This window comes from Eleutherodactylus coqui, chromosome 8 (assembly GCF_035609145.1).
Source record: "Eleutherodactylus coqui strain aEleCoq1 chromosome 8, aEleCoq1.hap1, whole genome shotgun sequence".
NCBI classification, from domain to species: Eukaryota; Metazoa; Chordata; class Amphibia; order Anura; family Eleutherodactylidae; genus Eleutherodactylus; species Eleutherodactylus coqui.
The window spans coordinates 55757320-55778549 of NC_089844.1; the positions used below are offsets into that span (position 1 = coordinate 55757320).

Consider the following 21230-nt stretch of genomic DNA (forward strand, 5'->3'; position numbering starts at 1 on the left):
TTAGATATATGAACAGGGGCACAGGATGTTCAGTTGTCTGCTGTTCTTATCCTCCCCTCCCTCTCCTGTGTGTTAGATAGGTACCCACCTCGGACAATAATCAACGTCAATTAACGTTGGATTAGCCACTTGTGCCAGTTGGCAGCTCTAAACACTCAGAAGCTTTAGGCTGGGTTCACACGAGGCGGATTTGCCCCGGAAATTCCGTCCGGAATTTCGCCGTGGCAAATCCGCCTGCGGCCACTAATCCACACGGGACGGGGAATCCGCCGCAGCAAAGCTGGCAGAAGCCGGCACTGCAGCGCGGATTCTCCAGCTGCAGCATGTTTGTTTTTTTCTTCTTCTGCTGCGGCCGCGCTCTCCTCTATGGGAGCGCCGGCCGCAGCGGAAGAGCAAGCGGCCAAGCCGCTTCAAAATCTGCGGCTAAGTGCCGCGGGTTTTGAAGCAGCGCTTCTCCCGGTGGAAATCTTGCGGGTTTTTTTGCTGCAGCCAAACCACGAGACTTCCGCCGGGAATCCGCCCCGTGTGAACGCAGCCGTACTGCTGGGGAAGCACCTGAGACCAGCACTTTTGCTTCAGATCTACACAGATCTGCCTTGTCTCTTCTCTGGAGAGCTAAATTACAATGTGTGTGATCTCTGAGGAATCTGCGTCTTTCTTTTTACTGCCGACTTCATGATTCAGAATCAAGGGGTCTGCTCCCCTAATTAATTCATGCAAACTGTGGCAATGTATGTGTAAACTTGTGTTCATTGTGTATGTATAGAGTATATACTATATATAGGAGTGCAGTTGTGTTATATGCACTGTATTCCTCCCACCAGTCCATTTTCTTTGCAAGGCTGTTCAGTGAACTACCATTGCAAATGGGGTGAAGCTTATGTGTATGTTTGGGGTGTACCTGACAGCATTTAGGGTGGGCTTAAATGTGCATGCACCTATATGGAGCATGAGTACAAAGAGTATGTAGGTGTGTGGAGGGTATGAATCATGTATTTGCAGTACGTTTGCAGCACATAAGTGGATAAGTGGCTGAGTTCAGCACTTAGTGCCAGAGGGAGAATATCTTTATGACATTCTAGTGCAGGATTTGACAATGTAGTTATTTTTTCAAATCATTGTATTAAGGGATTGTGCTCTTTACCCTCAGTAGTGGCCGGCCGCAGTCTTCCCTTCAGGTTGCATTTGACTAGATAGTGTCTTGCTCTGGTTGCTAGGCTGCTATCTTCAGAGTAGGAGACAGCGATGTAAGATCCTATAGTGGTGGCCTAGTAGGACGCTATACAGACCATACTCTTTAGCGTCACTATGTTTGTATGCATTATGCTGGTACTATGAATGTGTGCGCTATTAGCCCCCAAAAAGGCAAATTGGCTTCTGCACTTGGGTTTTTTTGCCTTCCTCTGGATCAACAACACAGTAGGATAGACAGGCTGGACTAGATGGACATTGTCTTCATTCGGCCTTACAAACTATGTTACTATGTGTATGTTCACTTCTAGGTGCGTGTATGTGAAGGGGAGTATGGCACTGAATCTTTGCCCCAGGGGAGATGAAATGCCAAGCTGCAGCTCAGCATTCTAGAACCCCCAGAGTGTTAACCATAGCATATTGTAGGATATGTTACAGTAATTCTAAGAAATATTAATAGAATTCTATAAATGTTTTTGAATTGATTTTTGTCACAGCTAAATAATAAAATCTGTTTCTGGCATTAAAAGGAATCTGTCAGCAGTTTTGTGGATGCAGAACTGCTGACAGCGCTAGGTAGGAGCAAAGGAGAGCGGTGTAATCATGCCTTTCTTTGTGGTTTTATTAGAAGCAGCAGTAAGAAACTGAAATTTTAATCCCCACGCACTACTTGAGGAAGAACCACGAGGGTGGGACTTCTCTCGGAAATGCCCTCCACTCTGTCCATTGAGTTGCAACCCAACTCTGACAGCTGTAGTGGTCTCCTGATTGGACGATGCCACTGTCAATCAGTGCTGTGGAGCTGCTCACTGTATAGAGAGAAGATTATCCCCTATATATAGTGTAGAATAGACCATGTCACAGAGGCATCATATAGTGGTGCATGGGGTGCCTATAGGTCCGTAATACACAACTGTAGGGACTCTGTGTGCCACAATGTAGGCATGTGGTTTGCCATGTGTGTGAGGTCTAAATGTCAATTGTGAATCTTCTCAGACTATTTTAAAGGGGGAGTATTTGTTTCTACAGGATCATTAACACAGGCATATAAGTGCTTCATATAAGTGCTTCATATTACGTGCGTAATACAGACTGCTGAATTCTCATTGATTTGCATTGAGGTATTCAGACCTGTGTTTTCATGCACGTGAAAGAAATTGCAGCATGTGCTATTTTGGTCTGTATTATGGTCCGAAATAGCAATTGAAGTTAATGGACAAGGAATACGCATGATACATGGCCTCTCTGGATGCCCGCCTTGTAATGCTGTGACCCTGTATGTGATATGCTTTGGAGGTGGTACTCCTTGGTCTCGTGCATGGCGGAGAGTTAACTTGGTGCTGTTCTTCCATTTTTTTTACTATATACAGCGATATGTAGAAGACAAATGATGCAAAATGCTTACTCAAACCCTATTCAATGCACATTTAAGCATTAAATCAATGGACCTGCTTGCGGTTTTTTGTGCATGTGAAAAACGTTGTTGATAAGCGCACAAAATAACTCAATCAAGACCAGATATGCAGAGAATACACAGTGTTGACAGACTAAAAATTGCATATGCCCGTGTGAATGAGCCCTACGTTTCTTGATATCCCCAACAGGGATAGCAAAATTTACCTCCACTTTCATATATACAGTAACAATAATAATAATAATAATCTTTATTTATATAGCGCCAGCATATTCCACAGCGCTTACATAGACAGGGGGGATACAGAAAGACAAAAGTACAAAAATTACAGAACCACGGTTACATAGTAATCAATTGATGGAAACAGTAGGGGTGAGGGTCCTGCTCCAACGAGCTTACATACTACGAATAGTGGGGTGATACAGAAGGTAAAGGGCTGGAGATGTGCACAGTATGGCGAGGTAGAGAGTGAGGGATGCTATACACATAGACAATAGTCAAACGTTTAGCCGTGTGCTGGCAGAATCGGTATGACTGCAGGGGCGGTTGATGGTGGCTAGCAGGGATTGCAGTCAGTAGGTCAGGGAGCATGTTATTAGGGGAGTACAGAGGGGTTTGGTTTAGGGAATATGGTATGCCTCCCTGAAGAAGTACGTTTTTAGAGTACGCCTGAAGTTTTGCGAGTCCTGGATTGCCCGGACAGACTTTGGTAGTGCATTCCAGAGGACCGGTGCTGCTCTGGAGAAGTCTTGGAGGCAGGAATGAGAGGTTCGAATTAAAGGAGCTCTCAGTCTGGTTTCGTTAGCAGAGTAGAGAGCCCAGGCTGGGTGATGGATTGAGATGAGGGAGGCAATATAGGGGGGCGCTGTGGAGGGCTTTATGGATGAAGGTAGTGAGTTTAAATTGAATTCTGTATTTAACGGGCAGCCAGTGCAGTGAGCGGCACAGGGCAGAGGCGTCCGAGTAGTGGTTGGAGAGGAAGATGCGCCTGGCTGCCGCATTCAGGATGGATTGGAGAGGGTAGAGTCTGGCGCGCAGGAGGCAGATCAGCAACAACTTGCAATAGTTGAGGTGGGAGTAGATGAGGGCGGCAGTGAGCGTTTTTAGCGTGTCCGTGGTGAGAAAAGAGCGGATTCTTGCGATGTTCTTGAGGTGCAGCAGACATGTTCGGGCAAGAGATTGGATGTAGGGGGTAAATGAGAGATCGGCGTCGAATACGACCCAAAGGCAGCGACACTGAGATGGAGATGTTAGGATGAGGTTGGTTAGTAGAGGGTGGAAAACGGAGTATGACAGTTTTAAAAAGGTTTAGTTTTACGTAGAGAGAGGAGCTAGTGTTAGCGACAGCGGACAGACAGTCGGTGATGTTTTGGAGGAAAGGTCAAAAGATGTCATGAGAAGAGGTGTATAGCTGGGTGTCATCAGCGTAGAGGTGGTATTGGAGGCCAAATCTCCTGATGGCTTGTCCAATAGGGGCTGTGTAGATGGAGAAAAGAAGTGGGCCGAGGACCGAGCCCTGGGGGACCCCAACAGCAAGGGTAAGAGGAGGGGAGGTAGAGCAAGCAAAGGAGACGCTGAAAGAGCAGTCAGATAGGTAGGAGAACCAGGAGAGAGCAGTGTCCTTTAGGCCAATGGAGCGAAGCACAGTATTCATCTTACTCATTTTCTACATGTACTACATTGCATATTTTTGTATGGCTAAGGGGTTAATACTGTAATACCAGTATCTCTGGTTATCCAGCGTGATGAAAGGGCTAGTGTTGATATCCATTATCCATGATGGTTTAGGATGGATATGGTTTTATATGAGGGGCTGCTGCTAAGTCTTTGGATTTACCCAGAAAGAAACGAGATAGGAAGATGAAACTTTACATTTATTACACATACTCTCCACTGATGTCAACACACTTCTTACATCGGTATTCCAAGTTCTGTAAGTCTTGCAAAAAGAAAGATTTCGGTTGTGCCTCAAACCAGTCATCCATAGCAGACATGGCATCAGAAATGGTGTGAAATTTGGTACCCTTGAGGTGTTTCTTCAGGTTTGGAAACAGATGATAGTCGGAGGGAGCTAGATATGGTGAATAAGGTGGGTGGTCAACCAGCTGGAAGCCTAGCTCCACCAGTTTTGCCGTGGTCGCTTGTGCAGTGGGAGCGGAGGCGTTGTCTTGCAGGAACAAGATTCTGTTGGACAGCTTGCAGCATCTTTTGGCCTTCAGAGCTGCCTTCAATTGGTCCAAAAGCTCAATGTAATACCTTGCATTGATGTTGGAAGCATTTTGAAGGTAGTCCACTAGCAGCACGCCCTCCTGATCCCAGAACACAGACGCCATCACCTTAGTGGCTGATTTTTGCACCCGAACTTCTTTGAGCGAGGAGAACCACTGTGCTTTCCCTCTTTTGACTGCTCCTTAGTTTCAGGGTCATACAAATGAATCCAGGTCTCCTCCATAGTGACCCGTCGATCCAGGAAGTTCTTATCAGTCCGTAAACGCTGACAAATGGACCGGGAAGTTTTCACTCGCATGCTTTTCTGATCTGTTGTCAAACATTTGGGGACCCATTTTGCAGATAGCTTCTTCATGGTCAAATGTTCATGGATAATGACACAAACACGTTCACGAGAAATCCCTATGATGTCTGCTATTCCTTTAGCTGAAATTCACCGATTCTCCAGTAGGAGGCTGTGCACAGCATCGACGATCTCCGGTACAACAACCTCTCTCAGTCGGCCAGGACGTTCCTCATCATTGGTGCTGAAGTGGCCCATTTTCAATTTGGCAACCCAGTTCTTAACTGTAGAATATGAAGGGCATTGATCCCCCAATGTCTGCAACATATCACCATGAATATCCTTCACGGACTTTCCTTGCATAAACAAGAATATTATCACTCCTCTGCTCTCATTTGCGGTGAATATCGCCTTAGACTCCGCCATTTTGTTTTCCTGCGTGTCTGGATCACTGTTTCCATAAGCTACAAACACAAAATTTTGAAAACCTATATTAGACACATAAGGCTTTCATGTGATGTAACATTCGTTACCATAGAAACAAAAAAAGAACACAAAGCCAAAGACTTATCAGCACCCCCTAGGAGCTAATATGTCTAGAGTGCTTCAGTGGTTAACACTTAGTGAATGGTTTACTGGTGCTGGTATTTTATCCATATAGATGCAGAATTCTTTCTAAAGGTTGGAGCTTTATATTTCTGGCTCAGATCTTAAAGGGACTCTGTCACCAGTCATGCTGCCTGAGCAATGGGCAGCATGAACCCAGGCCAGGTATGCACATTGCACCTGTGTATGTGTTATTCTGAAACACTGTGGCATTTCAGTATAAACATACTTTACAGTCTGACTTGGAAGAGTGTCCTGAGTCATGTGGAGAGGGCCTCGCCAGCCTCTCCCTGCCCGCATCATGTAGAGTGACAGCTGTCTCCCTATAGACATGCAGGGAAAAGCTAGTGAGAAGAAGCTGGCACAACGCCGCCCCTTTGACTTGCCCTTGGTTTGGGAATCATGAATTTGGTGACAGATTCCATTTAAAATTCCCAGATTTCCTTTACACAGACATATATAAATGATAGTTCCATGATAAAATTGTGGGAACCTGGAACCTTTCTCCTCCCTATGTGTACCCTGTGTATCAATTTCAAACTTACTGTGTACAGTACACGTATATACACATACACAAATGCTGAAATTCTGGACATGCATTTACTAAGTACTAGAGATGAGCGAGCACCAAAATGCTCGGGTGCTCGTTACTCGGGATGAAATTATCGCGATGCTCGAGGGTTCGTTTCGAGTAACGAACCCCATTGAAGTCAATGGGTGACCCGAGCATTTTTGTATATCGCCGATGCTCGCTAAGGTTTTCATTTGTGAAAATCTGGGCAATTCAAGAAAGTGATGGGAACGACACAGCAACGGATAGGGCAGGCGAGGGGCTACATGTTGGGCTGCATCTCAAGTTCACAGGTCCCACTATTAAGCCACAATAGCGGCAAGAGTGGGCCCCCCCCCCTCCCAACAACTTTTACTTCTGAAAAGCCCTCATTAGCAATGCATACCTTAGCTAAGCACCACACTACCTCCAACAAAGCACAATCACTGCCTGCATGACACTCCACTGCCACTTCTCCTGGGTTACATGCTGCCCCCCCCCCCCCGCACGGCGCAGTGTCCACAGCGCACACCAAAGTGTCCCTGCGCAGCCTTCAGCTGCACTCATGCCACACCACCCTCATGTCTATTTATAAGTGCGTCTGCCAGAGGAACCGCAGGCACACACTGCAGAGGGTTGGCACGGCTAGGCAGCGACCCTCTTTAAAAGGGGCGAGGCGATAGCCCACAATGCTGTACAGAAGCAATGAGAAATCCAATCCTGTGCCACCTCCATCAGGTGCTGCACACGTGGGCATAGCAATGGGGAACCTATGTGCCACACACTATTCATTCTGTCAAGGTGTCTGCATGCCCCAGTCAGACCGCGGTTTTTTATAAATAGTCACAGGCAGGTACAACTCCGCAATGGGAATTCCGTGTGCACCCACAGCATGGGTGGCTCCCTGGAACCCACCGGCTGTACATAAATGTATCCCATTGCAGTGCCCATCACAGCTGAGGTAACGTTCGATTAAATGCAGGTGGGCTTCGGCCCACACTGCATGCCCCAGTCAGACTGGGGTTCTTTAGAAGTAGACACATGCAGTTACAACTCCCTGTGGACCCACAGCATGTGTGGCTCCCTGGAAGCCACCGGCGGTACATAAATATATCCCATTGCAGTGCCCAACACAGCTGATGTAACGTCAGCTTTAATGCAGGTGGGCAAAAAATTAATTGGATTACACTGTAGGCGAGGGCCCCAAAAAATTGGTGTACCAACAGTACTAATGTACGTCAGAAAAATTGCCCATGCCCAACCAAGAGGGCAGGTGAAACCCATTAATCGCTTTGGTTAATGTGACTTAATTTGTAACTAGGCCTGGAGGCAGCCCAGTTAAAATAAAAATGGGTTCAGGTGTAAGTTTCAACGCTTTAATGAGCATTGAAACATATAAAAATTGTTTACAAAAATTATATGACTGAGCCTTGTGGGCCTAAGACAAATTGCCCGTTCGGCGTGATTACGTCAGGTTTCAGGAGGAGGAGCAGGAGGAGGAGGATGAATATTATACACAGATTGATGAAGCTAAAAGGTCCACGTTTTTGATGGTGATAGAGAACAATGCTTCCATCCGCGGGTGCAGCCTACGTATTGTTTAGCCTTGACTGGGGAGCGGTGACACAGTCTTGCTGGGGAGCCAGAAAGCTGTCAAAGGCCTTAGAAAGTGTTCCCCTGCCTGTGCTGTACATGCTGCCTGATCTCTGCGCCTCCCCTGCTACCTGGCCCTCGGAACTGCGCCTTCGGCCACTAGCGCTGTCGGATGGGAATTTTACCATCAGTTTGTCCGCCAGGGTCCTGTGGTATAGCATCACTCACGAACCCCTTTCCTCTTCGGGTATGAGAGTGGAAAGGTTCTCCTTATACCGTGGGTCGAGCAGTGTGTACACCAAGTAATCCGTAGTGGCCAGAATGCGTGTAACGCGAGGGTCACGAGAAAGGCATCCTAACATGAAGTCAGCCATGTGTGCCAGGGTACCTGTACGCAACACATGGCTGTCCTCACTAGGAAGATCACTTTCAGGATCCTCCTCCTCCTCCTCAGGCCATACACGCTGAAAGGATGACAGGCAAGCAGCATGGGTACCCTCAGCAGTGGGCCAAGCTGTCTCTTCCCCCTCCTCCTCACCCTCCTCATGCTCCTCCTCCTCCTCCTCCTCAACGCGCTGAGATATAGACAGGAGGGTGCTCTGACTATCCAGCGACATACTGTCTTCCCCCGCCTCCGTTTCCGAGCGCAAAGCGTCTGCCTTTATGCTTTGCAGGGAACTTCTCAAGAGGCATAGCAGAGGAATGGTGACGCTAATGATTGCAGCATCGCCGCTCACCATCTGGGTAGACTCCTCAAAGTTTCCAAGGACCTGGCAGATGTCTGCCAACCAGGCCCACTCTTCTGTAAAGAATTGAGGAGGCTGACTCCCACTGCGCCGCCCATGTTGGAGTTGGTATTCCACTATAGCTCTACGCTGCTCATAGAGCCTGGCCAACATGTGGAGCATAGAGTTCCACCGTGTGGGCACGTCGCACAGCAGTCGGTGCACTGGCAGATGAAACCGATGTTGCAGGGTGCGCAGGGTGGCAGCGTCCGTGTGGGACTTGCGGAAATGTGCGCAGAGCCGGCGCACCTTTCCGAGCAGGTCTGACAAGCGTGGGTAGCTTTTCAGAAAGAGCTGAACCACCAAATTAAAGACGTGGGCCAGGCATGGCACGTGGGTGAGGCTGCCGAGCTGCAGAGCCGCCACCAGGTTACGGCCGTTGTCACACACGACCATGCCCGGTTGGAGGCTCAGCGGCGCAAGCCAGCGGTCGGTCTGCTCTGTCAAACCCTGCAGCAGTTCGTGGGCCGTGTGCCTCTTCTCTCCTAAGCTGAGTAGTTTCAGCACAGCCTGCTGACGCTTGCCCACCGCTGTGCTGCCACGCCGCGCGACACCGACTGCTGGCGACGTGCTGCTGCTGACACATCTTGATTGCGAGACAGAGGTTGCGTAGGAGGAGGAGGAGGGTGGTTTAGTGGAGGAAGCATACACCGCCGCAGATACCACCACCGAGCTGGGGCCCGCAATTCTGGGGGTGGGTAGGACGTGAGCGGTCCCAGGCTCTGACTCTGTCCCAGCCTCCACTAAATTCACCCAATGTGCCGTCAGGGAGATAAAGTGGCCCTGCCCGCCTGTGCTTGTCCACGTGTCCATTGTTAAGTGGACCTTGGCAGTAACCGCGTTGGTGAGGGTGCGTACAATGTTGCGGGAGACGTGGTCGTGCAGAGCTGGGACGGCACATCGGGAAAAGTAGTGGCGACTGGGAATTGAGTAGCGCGGGGCCACCGCCGCCTTCATACCTTTGAAAGCCTCCGTTTCCACAACCCTATACGGCAGCATCTCCAGGCTGATAAATTTGGCTATGTGCACGTTTAACGCTTGAGCGTGTGGGTGTGTGGCGGCATACTTGCGCTTGCGCTCCAACACTTGCGCTAGCGACGGCTGGACGGTGCGCTGAGAGACATTGGTGGATGGGGCCGAGCACAGCGGAGGTGAGGGTGTGGGTGCAGGCCAGGAGACGGTAGTGCCTGTGTCCTGAGAGGGGGGTTGGATCTCAGTGGCAGGTTGGGGCACAGGGGGAGAGGCAGTGGTGCAAACCGGAGGTGGTGAACGGGCTTCGTCCCACCTTGTGGGGTGCTTGGCCATCATATGTCTGCGCATGCTGGTGGTGGTGAGGCTGGTGGTGGTGGCTCCCTGGCTGATCTTGGCGCGACAAAGGTTGCACACCACTGTTCGTCGGTCGTCTGTACTCTCAGTGAAAAACTGCCAGACCTTTGAGCACCTCGGCCTCTGCAGGGTGGCATGGCGCGAGGGGGCGCTTTGGGAAACAGTTGGTGGATTATTCGGTCTGGCCCTGCCTCCACCCCTGGCCACCGCACTGCCTCTTCCAACCTGCCCTGCTGCTGCACTTCCCTCCCCCTCTGAAGACCTGTCCTCAGTAGGCGTTGCAAACCAGGTGGGGTCAGTCACCTCATCGTCCTGCTGCTCTTCCTCCGAATCCTCTGTGCGCTCCTCCCTCGGACTTATTCCAATTACTACTACCTGAGTGATAGACAACTGTGTCTCATCGTCATCGTCCTCCTCACCCACTGAAAGCTCTTGAGACAGTTGCCGGAAGTCCCCAGCCTCATCCCCCGGACCCCGGGAACTTTCCAAAGGTTGGGCATCGGTCACGACAAACTCCTCCGGTGGGAGAGGAACCATTGCTGGCCATTCTGGGCAGGGGCCCGGGAACAGTTCCTGGGAGTCTGCCTGCTCCTCAGAATGTGTCATTGTAATGGAGTGAGGAGGCTTGGAGGAAGGAGGAGCAGCAGCCAGAGGATTCAGAGTTGCAGCAGTGGACGGCGCAGAACTCTGGGTGGTCGATAGATTGCTGGATGCACTTTCTGCCATCCACGACAGGACCTGCTCACACTGTTCATTTTCTAATAAAGGTCTACCGCGTGGACCCATTAATTGTGAGATGAATGTGGGGACGCCAGAAACGTGCCTCTCTCCTAATCCCACAGCAGTCAGCTGCGATACACTTGGATCAGGAGCTCAGCCTGTGCCCACACCCTGACTTGGGCCTCCGCGTCCTCCGCCGCGTCCATGTCCTCTAGGCCTACCCCTACCCCTCAGCATGGTGTATTACCAGTAGTGCAGAAACAGAACGCTGTAATTAAATGTGCCGCTTATTCGCCTGTGGTTGGAGGCTGACTTCGCTTACGGAACGCACAGCAGAGGCAGGAAAAAATTTTGCGCAAGCCTGCTGTAACACTTAGCTGGCTGCGTATGAATTAGGACAACTACCCCCAGCAGAGACCCAGTACACTTGTGGACAGGAATACAGCGGTGATGTAAGAGGCAACACAGAGGCAGGAAAGAATTTTGCGCAAGCCTGCTGTAACACTTAGCTGGCTGCGTATGAATTAGGACAACTACCCCCAGCAGAGACCCAGTACACTTGTGGACAGGAATACAGCGGTGATGTAAGAGGCAACACAGAGGCAGGAAAGAACACTTAGCTGGCTGCGTATGAATTAGGACATCTACCCCCAGCAGAGACCCAGAACACTGAGGACGGTCACAGGCAGCCCAAATAGATTTTTTTTCCCAAATGTTTTTGGAAAGGCCCACTGCCCATATACACTAAATATGTCTTCTGTCCCAGCCTCACCACTACTGGCCCTGGACAATGTAAAATTACTGCAGGACGCAATGCTCTGCACGGCCGATATAAAAAAAAAAAAAAAAAAAGTGCAACACTGCAAAAAGCAGCCCCCACACTACTGCACACGGTTAGATGTGGCCCTAAGAAGGACCGTTGGGGTTCTTGAAGCCTAAAATAACTCCTAACGCTCTCCCTATAGCAGCTCCGGCACCAGCAGCACTGTCCCTGATCTCTGTCAGAATGCATCTGTGGCGAGCCGCGGGAGGGGCCGATTTATATACTCGGGTGACACCTGATCTCGCCAGCCACTCACTGCAGGGGGGGGGGGGTATAGGGCTTGAACGTCGCAGGGGGAAGTTGTAATGCCTTCCCTGTCTTTCTATTGGCCAGAAAAGCGCGCTAACGTCTCAGAGATGAAAGTGAAAGTAACTCAAACATCGCGTGGTACTCTTCTCGAGTAACGAGCATCTCGAACACGCTAATACTCGAACGAGTATCAAGCTCGGACGAGTACGTTCGCTCATCTCTACTAAGTACACATGCACATTCACTCATTGCATACAATATATTCAGAACGATAGCAGAAGGTGTCTGATCCCCACTGCTATTCTGTTCTAGATAACAGAATTTACACCATATGAAATTCTGGCATAACAGTCTCTGTTCTAAGTGTCAGTCCCTGTGTAAGCTGCTGTGATATCACACGAGTTTTTATGTAAAGTAAGAATTTGTGATGTTACAACATAGTAACATATAGTAACACTAGTACCAGTGTTTCTGGTGGCACAATGCGCCACTTAATAATATAATATAGTGAAATAGATTGGAGCCGGTCAAAATAGTTCTATGCGCTGCACGTGACGTGATTTATGAACGTCAGCAGCTCGCTGAGGAGACGTTGGCTTGTTGCTTTCACATATGAGCTGCATGTGATTTAGGAACCTCAGCAGCTCGCTGAGGAGACATGTCGGCTATTTGCTTTCGCATATGAGCTGCACAGGATTTACAAACTTCAACAGCTCGCTGAAGAGACTTGGAGGCTCGCTGCTTTCACATATGAGCTGCATGTGATTTAGGGACTTCAGCTGCTCGCTGAGGAGACATGGAGGCTCGTTGCTTTCGCATATCAGCTGCACGAGATTTACAAACTTCAGCTGCTCGCTGAGGTGAAATTATGGCTTGTTGCTGTGTCATGTAAACTGCATTAGCCCCACAGCGGCGTTGAACTCTCTGTGGTGACATGTTTGCACAAGAGCAATGGTTTGTTTCAACACTAGGTAACAGTTTACAATTAAATGAAGGCACAACTGGTGTTGGGGGCATTAGCACTTGAGATGACATAATATCATGTTCAGGAGACTGTGAAGATAGCGGTGAAGGACTATGCTTCAATGTTGTTGGAAAATATGCACCGCCAGCTATGTATATGTACATTTGTGAGGTGTCATTTATTGGAGTCTCACAGCCAGCTACAAACTGCCAGACTGAGTACCGCTGTATCCATAGCAACTGAGGCCTTGGGGGTTTGCGGGGGATGTAGTCCACCCGTAATCCCTCATTCATTGCACAGGGATCAAGAACCTGTGATGATGTCACAGTCATGTGATCAGGGGCGGAGCTCAGAGCCCTGGTGACTAAACCTATGATGGTGACATCATCACATGTAACTCACACAGTCACTCATTACTTGTCACTCACAGACAGGTGGCCGTTAGTATTTTGATGTAAGTTTGTGTAAGGCTAAAAAAGACATATGTCCACCCAGTTCACTCTATTACCCCCCAATGTTGATCCAGAATGTGTGCTCTGGTGACATCATAGCTGTGTTTATGTCAGGTAGGCTGTCTTCACATCTGCGGCAGGGATCCATTTTTCTGCTCCATTCAGGGACCAGGGAAGGAGAATCCCCTGTCCGAACGGGTCTGTGTTATGATTAAACTGAACAGCGCCAAACAGACTCCATTCACTATAATGGGTTCCATTCAGTTTCTGCTCAGCGTGCCTAATACATAGTGAATAAAGACTATTGATTTCAATGGATTTACTCACATGAAAAATGTGTGGCATATTCTATCTTGGTGTATATTACACACCGTAGAAGCCCACTGAAATCAATAGGCGTGCATAAATATGCACATATACGTTCTTTTTTGAGTGTGCAAATAAGCAGTGTATTTGCACACACACAAAAACACTGGAGTGAGCAAAATATGCGTCCGTAAGGGATTTTCGACGGCGTAAATGCATAGTGCATTTTTGCGGCCATGATGCGCTTAAAGGGGTTGTCTCGCGGCAGCAAGTGGGGTTATACACTTCTGTATGGCCATATTAATGCACTTTGTAATGTACATCGTGCATTAAATATGAGCCATACAGAAGTTATTCACTTACCTGCTCCGTTGCTAGCGTCCACGTCTCCATGGCTTTGTCTAATTTCGCTGGCTTCTTGCATTTTTAGACGCGCTTGCGCAGTCTGTGCTTCTGGCTGGTGAATGGGGCCGCTCGTGCCGGAGAGCTGGTCACCGCGTCGTCATCGTAGCTCCGCCCCGTCACGTGTGCCGATTCCAGCCAATCAGGAGGCTGGAATCGGCAATGGAACGCACAGAGCCCACGGTGCACCATGGGAGAAGACCCGCGGTGCACCATGGGAGAAAACCGCAGTGCATCGCTGGGAAAGGACCGGCGGCCATCTTAGGGAGAAGATTTTTATAACTCCATATTTCGTCGGATCGATGAGTTACAAGCGGTTTAAAAACCGCTTTAAATTGCTATTTTATGCCAGGGGGGTGACAGGGGGAATGGGGTAATGTAAAATTTTGATGTTTGCCGCGAGACAACCCCTTTAATTCAGAGTGAACCGTCCCTTAGACTGTAGTTTCTATATACAGTAATATGTACAGGCTGCTGAAGACAAAAGATACAAAATTAATAAAACTCTACTGTAAAAATGATTGTCAGCCCAAAATATGTGCAATTAAGGGAAAAAATGTTGCCCCCCCCCCCCCCCCAAATGGTATCCACAGCCTTTAAGCCTCTTTCTCTCCACTTTGGGGATATTTATTTGTTTTCGTACAAGAGACCAGTCCTTTTGGAAACTGACAGACTCAATAGATTGTCAGTGCAGAACTGGTTGATAGGCCATGTATTCCTGACAACCAGACTGTCCCAAGGACTCGGCTGTTCAGCTTAGGGCTGTCTTGGTACTCGGTTTACACAAGTGAAGGAGAAAAGTGGAAAAGTGGCTTGAAAACAAGGGACCACACGGAAATTCCGCAAGATTTCTGCAGCTTGAAGTCCCGCGGATTTTGACGCGGGTTTTCAAGCGGCTTATTCCGCTGCGACCAGCTCTTCCCCATAGAGAGGAGAGATGGCCGCTGTGGAAACAGAGGTAAAATTGACATGCTGCGCCTTTGAATTCTGCGTGGCATGTCAATTTCAGCGTGGCTTGGCCGCAGCGGACTGGCTGCAGCGTGTGGATGAGATTTTTGCAAATCTCGTCCAGTTTGCTGCTTTATCCTGGGATAAAAATTGCAGGCGGAATTTGCGTGCCGAAAGCCCACACGGCAATTCCACTCCGAGTGAACCCAGCCTTAAGGTATGTTTACACGGGACAAAAATGCTGCAGAATGTCCAACAAATCAGTTACGTACCCACGGCTGATTTCAGAAGATGTAGTGCCTACGGCCAAAGTCTTTGACTGTCAGCGCACTCCTTCACCCGGTATCCTCTAGTGAGCGCAGCACTTCTGATCAGGTGATATCACTTCTGCGTCACCTGACCAATGGCACTGCGCTTAGTACAGGCCACGGGAAACCGGGTGAAGGAGTGCGCTGACAGACGAAGACTTGGAAGTGAGAGTTATATTTTCTGAAATCACCTGATTTTGAGTCAAAATCTGACTGTTTTGTCTTTGATCCAGTGATCCATTGATCTCAAGCAGAGGCGTAACTTGAAGCTTCTGTGCCCCAATGCAAAACCTGTAACAGGGCCCCCAACTATACTGCTTTATTCATAGTACTGGGCTCCCTATAGGAGAAGAAAGGCTTTATGGGCCCCCTAACGCTCCTGGGCCCGGGTGCAACCGCATCCCCTATAGTTACACCAGTGATCTCAAGGGTACCTCCTGCCGTCCTCTGTGGTGTCATGACCTCTGCTTGCAAACACCATCTCCTGATTTTCAAATCCAGTAAACCTGAACTTCTAAGGAAGATTCTTGTGTGTTATGGGAACACATCCTAATTTGTATACATCATATAATCATATGTGAAGGTTTCCAAAAAGGTAAAAAGTCAGTCAGGCTCCCGGAGCGGCTTTAAATCCCACAGGATCCATACAAATATTATTTGTCAGAAACACAAATAGACTCGTTCATTCGTTTGTTCTCCGCTCAGCTGTGACATAGTTTGTTTCTATAGCAACTTGTAGACTGCGCAAGTGCCCAAGGATGTGATTCTCCATTCTCCTTCTGTGAATACCAAGCACTATGGGGACGTCTCTACAATCCGTGCATCTTGAATTTTAGACCCATACAGAACACACAGCATAACATGTCAAAACAAATGCAATGATGTCCGTGTCCGTCCAATGTGTCTTGATTATATGTTTTCTCCTTTATTATAAGTGATACTAATTACAAATTCTGATTCACTTTTCATTATGAAATGTGGATATACATTAATAGAATACTTACAAGATGCTGTAATTATTATATTCTTCCTGCAAGTTCTGCAACCAATGAGGGCATAGACAATAGACAAATTAGCAATGTATCATTGAGGTACAAATATAAATGATAGATAGATAGATAGATAGATAGATAGATAGATAGATAGATAGATAGATAGATAGGTATGAGATAGATAGATAGAGAGATAGATATGAGATAAATAGATATGAGATAGATAGATATGAGATAGATAGATATGGGATAGATAGATATGGGATAGATAGATATGGGATAGATAGATATGGGATAGATAGATAGATAGATAGATAGATAGATAGATATGAGATAAATAGATAGATAGATAGATAGATAGATAGATAGATAGATAGATAGATAGATAGATATGAGATAGATAGATATGAGATAGATAGATAGATGTGAGATAGATAGATAGATAGATAGATAGATAGATAGATAGATAGATAGATAGATAGATAGGAGATAGATAGATAGATAGATAGATAGATAGATAGATAGATATGAGATAGATAGATCCATAGGCAAGGTATACAACACAACACTATGTAGACTGTCACAATATGCTTACATTGTAACCCTCACACCAGTAGGTGCCATGATAAATTCAGGGCTAGACTCTCTCTGGGACTAAGGGTCCAATTCATAGTGTACATTGACTTATACCCAAACCTAATAGAATCCCTGCCTTTGAGTTGAATACGCATATATAGCATTCAGTAACTAGTTGTCTGAGATATGTTATGCCTTTTCCATTAGTTTACTTCAGATATGCATCAGTTCTGTTCCCTGGAGGCCAGAAGGGCGCAAAGGGACCCAATTGTCTGACTCAGGATTTCCCTGGTAATCTGAGATGCGTCGAGTGGTAGGTACCTAGCAGGCTGGGTTCCAGAATCGGTAGTGCCAGCCCCAATATCTTTATGGACACCATTATGCCCTTGTCTTTGTACATGTCCTGGCTCTCGAGTCATACCAGTGCAGGAAAGAGAACGGAAACTCTATGGGTAACTCAAGTAGGGTTAAAGCGATTCTATCACCAGGTTTATGAAGTTTGACTTAGAGCTGAGTCATGGAGATGGGCCGTGCCGGCTTCTCCCTGCCTGCATCATACAGACTGACAGCTCTCTCCCCTTTCGTGGATAGGGAGACAGCTGTCACTCCATGACTTGGAGCTCAGCTCTGAGTCAAACGTCATGAACCTGGTGACAGAATCCCTTTAAGACATTAGGGTCTTCCCTAGGCAGTTCCATCCCAGTGAGTTATGTAAATTCTAAGCCAGTGTCTAATAACTGACAATGCATGACGTCCTCATGCTTCCATGTAATTTATTGTATTTTAATTCCATACTTAGTCATACTTAGTCATTTAATATTACTGTATGTCTCACAGCTGAACGTAAATCTAGCAGAAGATTCCTGTTGAATTTCAATCTCTCTCTATGACTGCAATTGCTTATTGTTTCACTGTTTGTAGAACAGCCCAGTGCTACCTCCGGGAGGAGCAGCGATTAATTATGTAGATTGCATATTAACTGACACCCTGTCTGGGCTGCTCCGGCACTTGATATTCACAAGGCTGCATATACTCTGGATTGCCAGACAGGAACTTCTGTCGCAATGTCATATTATATTTTGGTTAACTTGTCGATTCCTGCATCCAGAGGGGGCTGCTTTAAAGCAATTACTTTTCTAATGTGCTATTAAGGCAAAAAGTGGGTGTTTGGAAAAAGCACCCCAATTTCTTCTTATGATCCTGAGACCTGAAACTCAGGGTGTAATACACATGGCTGTATTTAGGCTTTGTATCGCATGTACATTTGCATGCTGTATTACAGAAATATTCTCTCCTCCAACTATTGCTTTTAGGGGAGAATCCTGTGCCTTACCATAAGGGGTCTACACCATGTCTTGTTCTACAGGTCCATGAAAATAGTATTACTTATGTATGAGGTCTAAGCCTGTAATACTGTATGTTCAGTCGGATTAAGAATTGAGGGAGAATCCCACAACACTTTGATAGATACTTTGTCCAAAGAAATAGCAAGTGCTACAATGTATTGGCAGGAACTGATAGGGAAGGTGTTTTAGGAAATCAAAAGGAAGACCTTCAATGCTTTAGAATATAGACCTAGATAAGCCTTTGCAGTCTTTACAACATGCACAATGGAGATTAAATTGTGTCTGTCATTTCAGATGACTTTTCAAAATAAGCTGCCATGTTTGTCTATATGAGGAATAACACTATTTCTGGCCATTATATGACTTGTATTCTGCATTTATCACCAGTTTTCACCTCTGAATTCTCTAATTCTCAGTTGTCACTGAGCTAGTATGTCATGAACTCGGTCTTCTCTATGCTCTTTGATCCAAGCTGCTCTGTATGTCACTCACCAGTGAACACACGGTTAATCGCTCCTGCTTTGGACTCCACCACTCTTCACCTGTTGGCTATTTTCCATTTAGTTCCTACTATATAACTCTGTCCGTTCCCATAGTCTTTGGGTGATGGTCAAGGTCCAATGTTCTTATGGCTGTTCCTATGTTCTAGATTCTGCCTTGTTCCGTTCCTGACCCAAGCCACCTCACCTGTTCCAACACCTGACCCTTATCTCGTGGAATAATGGATGGAGACTAGCTGCTATGCCTGTCATGTACTGCACATGGAAAGTGGGTGATACTGCTCTCCTATCATTATCTCTTATATACAGTCAAGCATAAGAGAAGACTTTACAGAGAAGCACTGCACTGCATAGATGTGATTCCAGTAGCAGTGAAACAGGAAAACACTGCATATTAATTTTAACACAATCTGTTTGTGTCTATCAACGTCTTTCTTCCTCTACCATCCTCCCCTCTCCCTAGACTTCTATGGGCAGCAGATAATCTGATCTCCATTGAGCTGGTAGTCCATCTCATCTCATCTCTCAAGAAGGAATTTAGCAGTATTTTAGAGTGAGTGAACAGTCTAGCTGGGGAAGGGGGCGGTATGACAAGTGAAGATGACTTTTTTTTGATAGGATGTAATACAGTTTCTTATATTCACCTGTGGTATTGATTTATGCAAAGTTTGTTGGAAGTACATTGGCCATTTAAAGGGGTTGTCCGGCCACACAGGGTAAAAATTTTTATAATGCTGCTGCTTCCCTTTCAGTAAGGATAGTAACACACAGCATACAGGGGCTCAAACCGGCAGGCAGATCAGCTGCAATGTCAGTTTCTTACCTTAGAATCTGATGTTCACTGCAGCTTTCAAAGATGGCGCCTCTGTGCTGCCTTCCCACAATGCTCTGCGCTCTCCCTCTTCTGTGTGCGCGCTCCCGATGGCAGTAAGAGGCATGAAAAAGCACGATTTCATGGCCTCCCTCAGCTCACGTCCTAGCCCCGCCCACGACACGCCCACCTCTATTGAACTGCTCTACAGTCTCTCCCCGCCCAGGCCCCGCCCCCTGCTGCATACTATACTCAGAGGGGTTGTAGCCAGGGGACACTTATACACTCATGGTTCACGATAAAATCCTGGCATGAGTGTATAGTGAATGGAGAGGGGCTGGGGAGAGCCGAGAGAGAACTCTCCTGCAGCCCCCCACTGCAAGGCTACCTACTGCCCCCCCACCCTGCTAAAGTAAAGTAAAACAAAACATTTCCCCACACACACATGTCCTCATAGTGCCCCTCCCACAGCGACCCCCCCCCCCGACTTCTGTCAGCCGGGTCCCTGCACACACACACACATCACTGCACCCCCCCCCCCCTTGCACACATCCATCCATCCATCTCTCCCTCTCCACCCCCCCCCCTTCCCCCGGGACTTCTGACAGCCGGGTCTCCAGACACCACGAACACACACACACATCGCTGCACCCCCCTTGCACACATCCATCCATCTCTCCCTCTCCACCCCCCCCCCCACCCCCCCACGAGAGCCCGCCCCTCCACTCATTCTTACCTTGGAGATGAAGAGCCAGCAGCCACGCCTCCCCTGCAGGCAGAACTGAGCTTCCCAGCGGCTGAAGTTCTTCTGCACATGCGCAGAGCTGTGCTGGAGAAGCGTGTCCCCGTCATCCCGACAAGAAGAGGACAAGAGACTTGTCGGAACCCATGGCAACCGAGGAGCAACACAGGGGGGGCATGCTAAAGGTAAGTGAATAACTTCTGTTTGCCTAATTTACAATGCACAATGTATATTACAAAGTGCATTGTATTGGGCAAACAGAAGTAATGAGACCTAATGTTTATGGCCGGACAACCCCTTTAAGTTCAGTTCTCATAAATATCATGGATATAATTAATATGAATCAGTCAATGATGGTTATCATTAATACTGTCAATTGTTGCACATAACTCCATGCAGGCAGTTCCTGAGTTTCCCACTCAGGAAAAAAATTTAATTAATCAGGAGGCATATTGGAGAGACATGGTCAAAACTACTTTTAAGTCCTTCCTCTCTACTTTTTGCTACAGGCATACAATGAAAAAAATGAGGATTGGTTGCCCTCTTTTCCATACTCAACAAGACTATAGAAATCCAGCGTCCAGTGCTGTTACTGTGTTGTGTTTCTGCTATTCTGATGGTCTATACTATCATATATCAAGTTGTGTAAAGTTAGGAGTGAACATGTAATATACCTTACCTTATTGTATGTAATGTATTACATGCTGCCTTACAGCCCCTGAGTGCTGATCTGATAAAGTAAACATGCTAGTTACATGCAGTCTCTTTCTCTCTATCTTCATGTTTCTTTTTAACAGTTTAGTAAAATGTATCTTTTTTCCCGACAATTAGACATACAAGTTGCTTTACTTGTTTCTATAAATCTGCATAAATAAAACATAATTATATAATTCAGATGTTACAATCCGGGAAGTCATTGTATTCAAAATCACACATGGGGACTTGACATACCTGCTAAACACCCAGGTAATTATAGGACCAGCCTAAATACAAGGCGTGTCCCTCTCTGTTGCAGTTAATCATTTTGCATGTAATCTGAGCTGCTAATTCCTCTTGTTCTTCCTCCTGGACATATTACAGTGTTGGAATGTTCTATAGCTGCCAACAAGATAGT

General features: G+C 47.2%; 1 long non-coding RNA gene across 1 annotated transcript; it reads left to right on the plus strand.

Annotated features, from left to right (window-relative positions):
* The first annotated feature begins 17342 nt into the window (after positions 1-17342).
* Positions 17343-20976, plus strand: LOC136577480 (uncharacterized). Its single transcript, XR_010786485.1, has 3 exons — positions 17343-17419; positions 18713-18831; positions 20626-20976. It is a non-coding gene; the product is annotated as an uncharacterized lncRNA (long non-coding RNA).
* Positions 20977-21230: the final 254 nt, after the last annotated feature.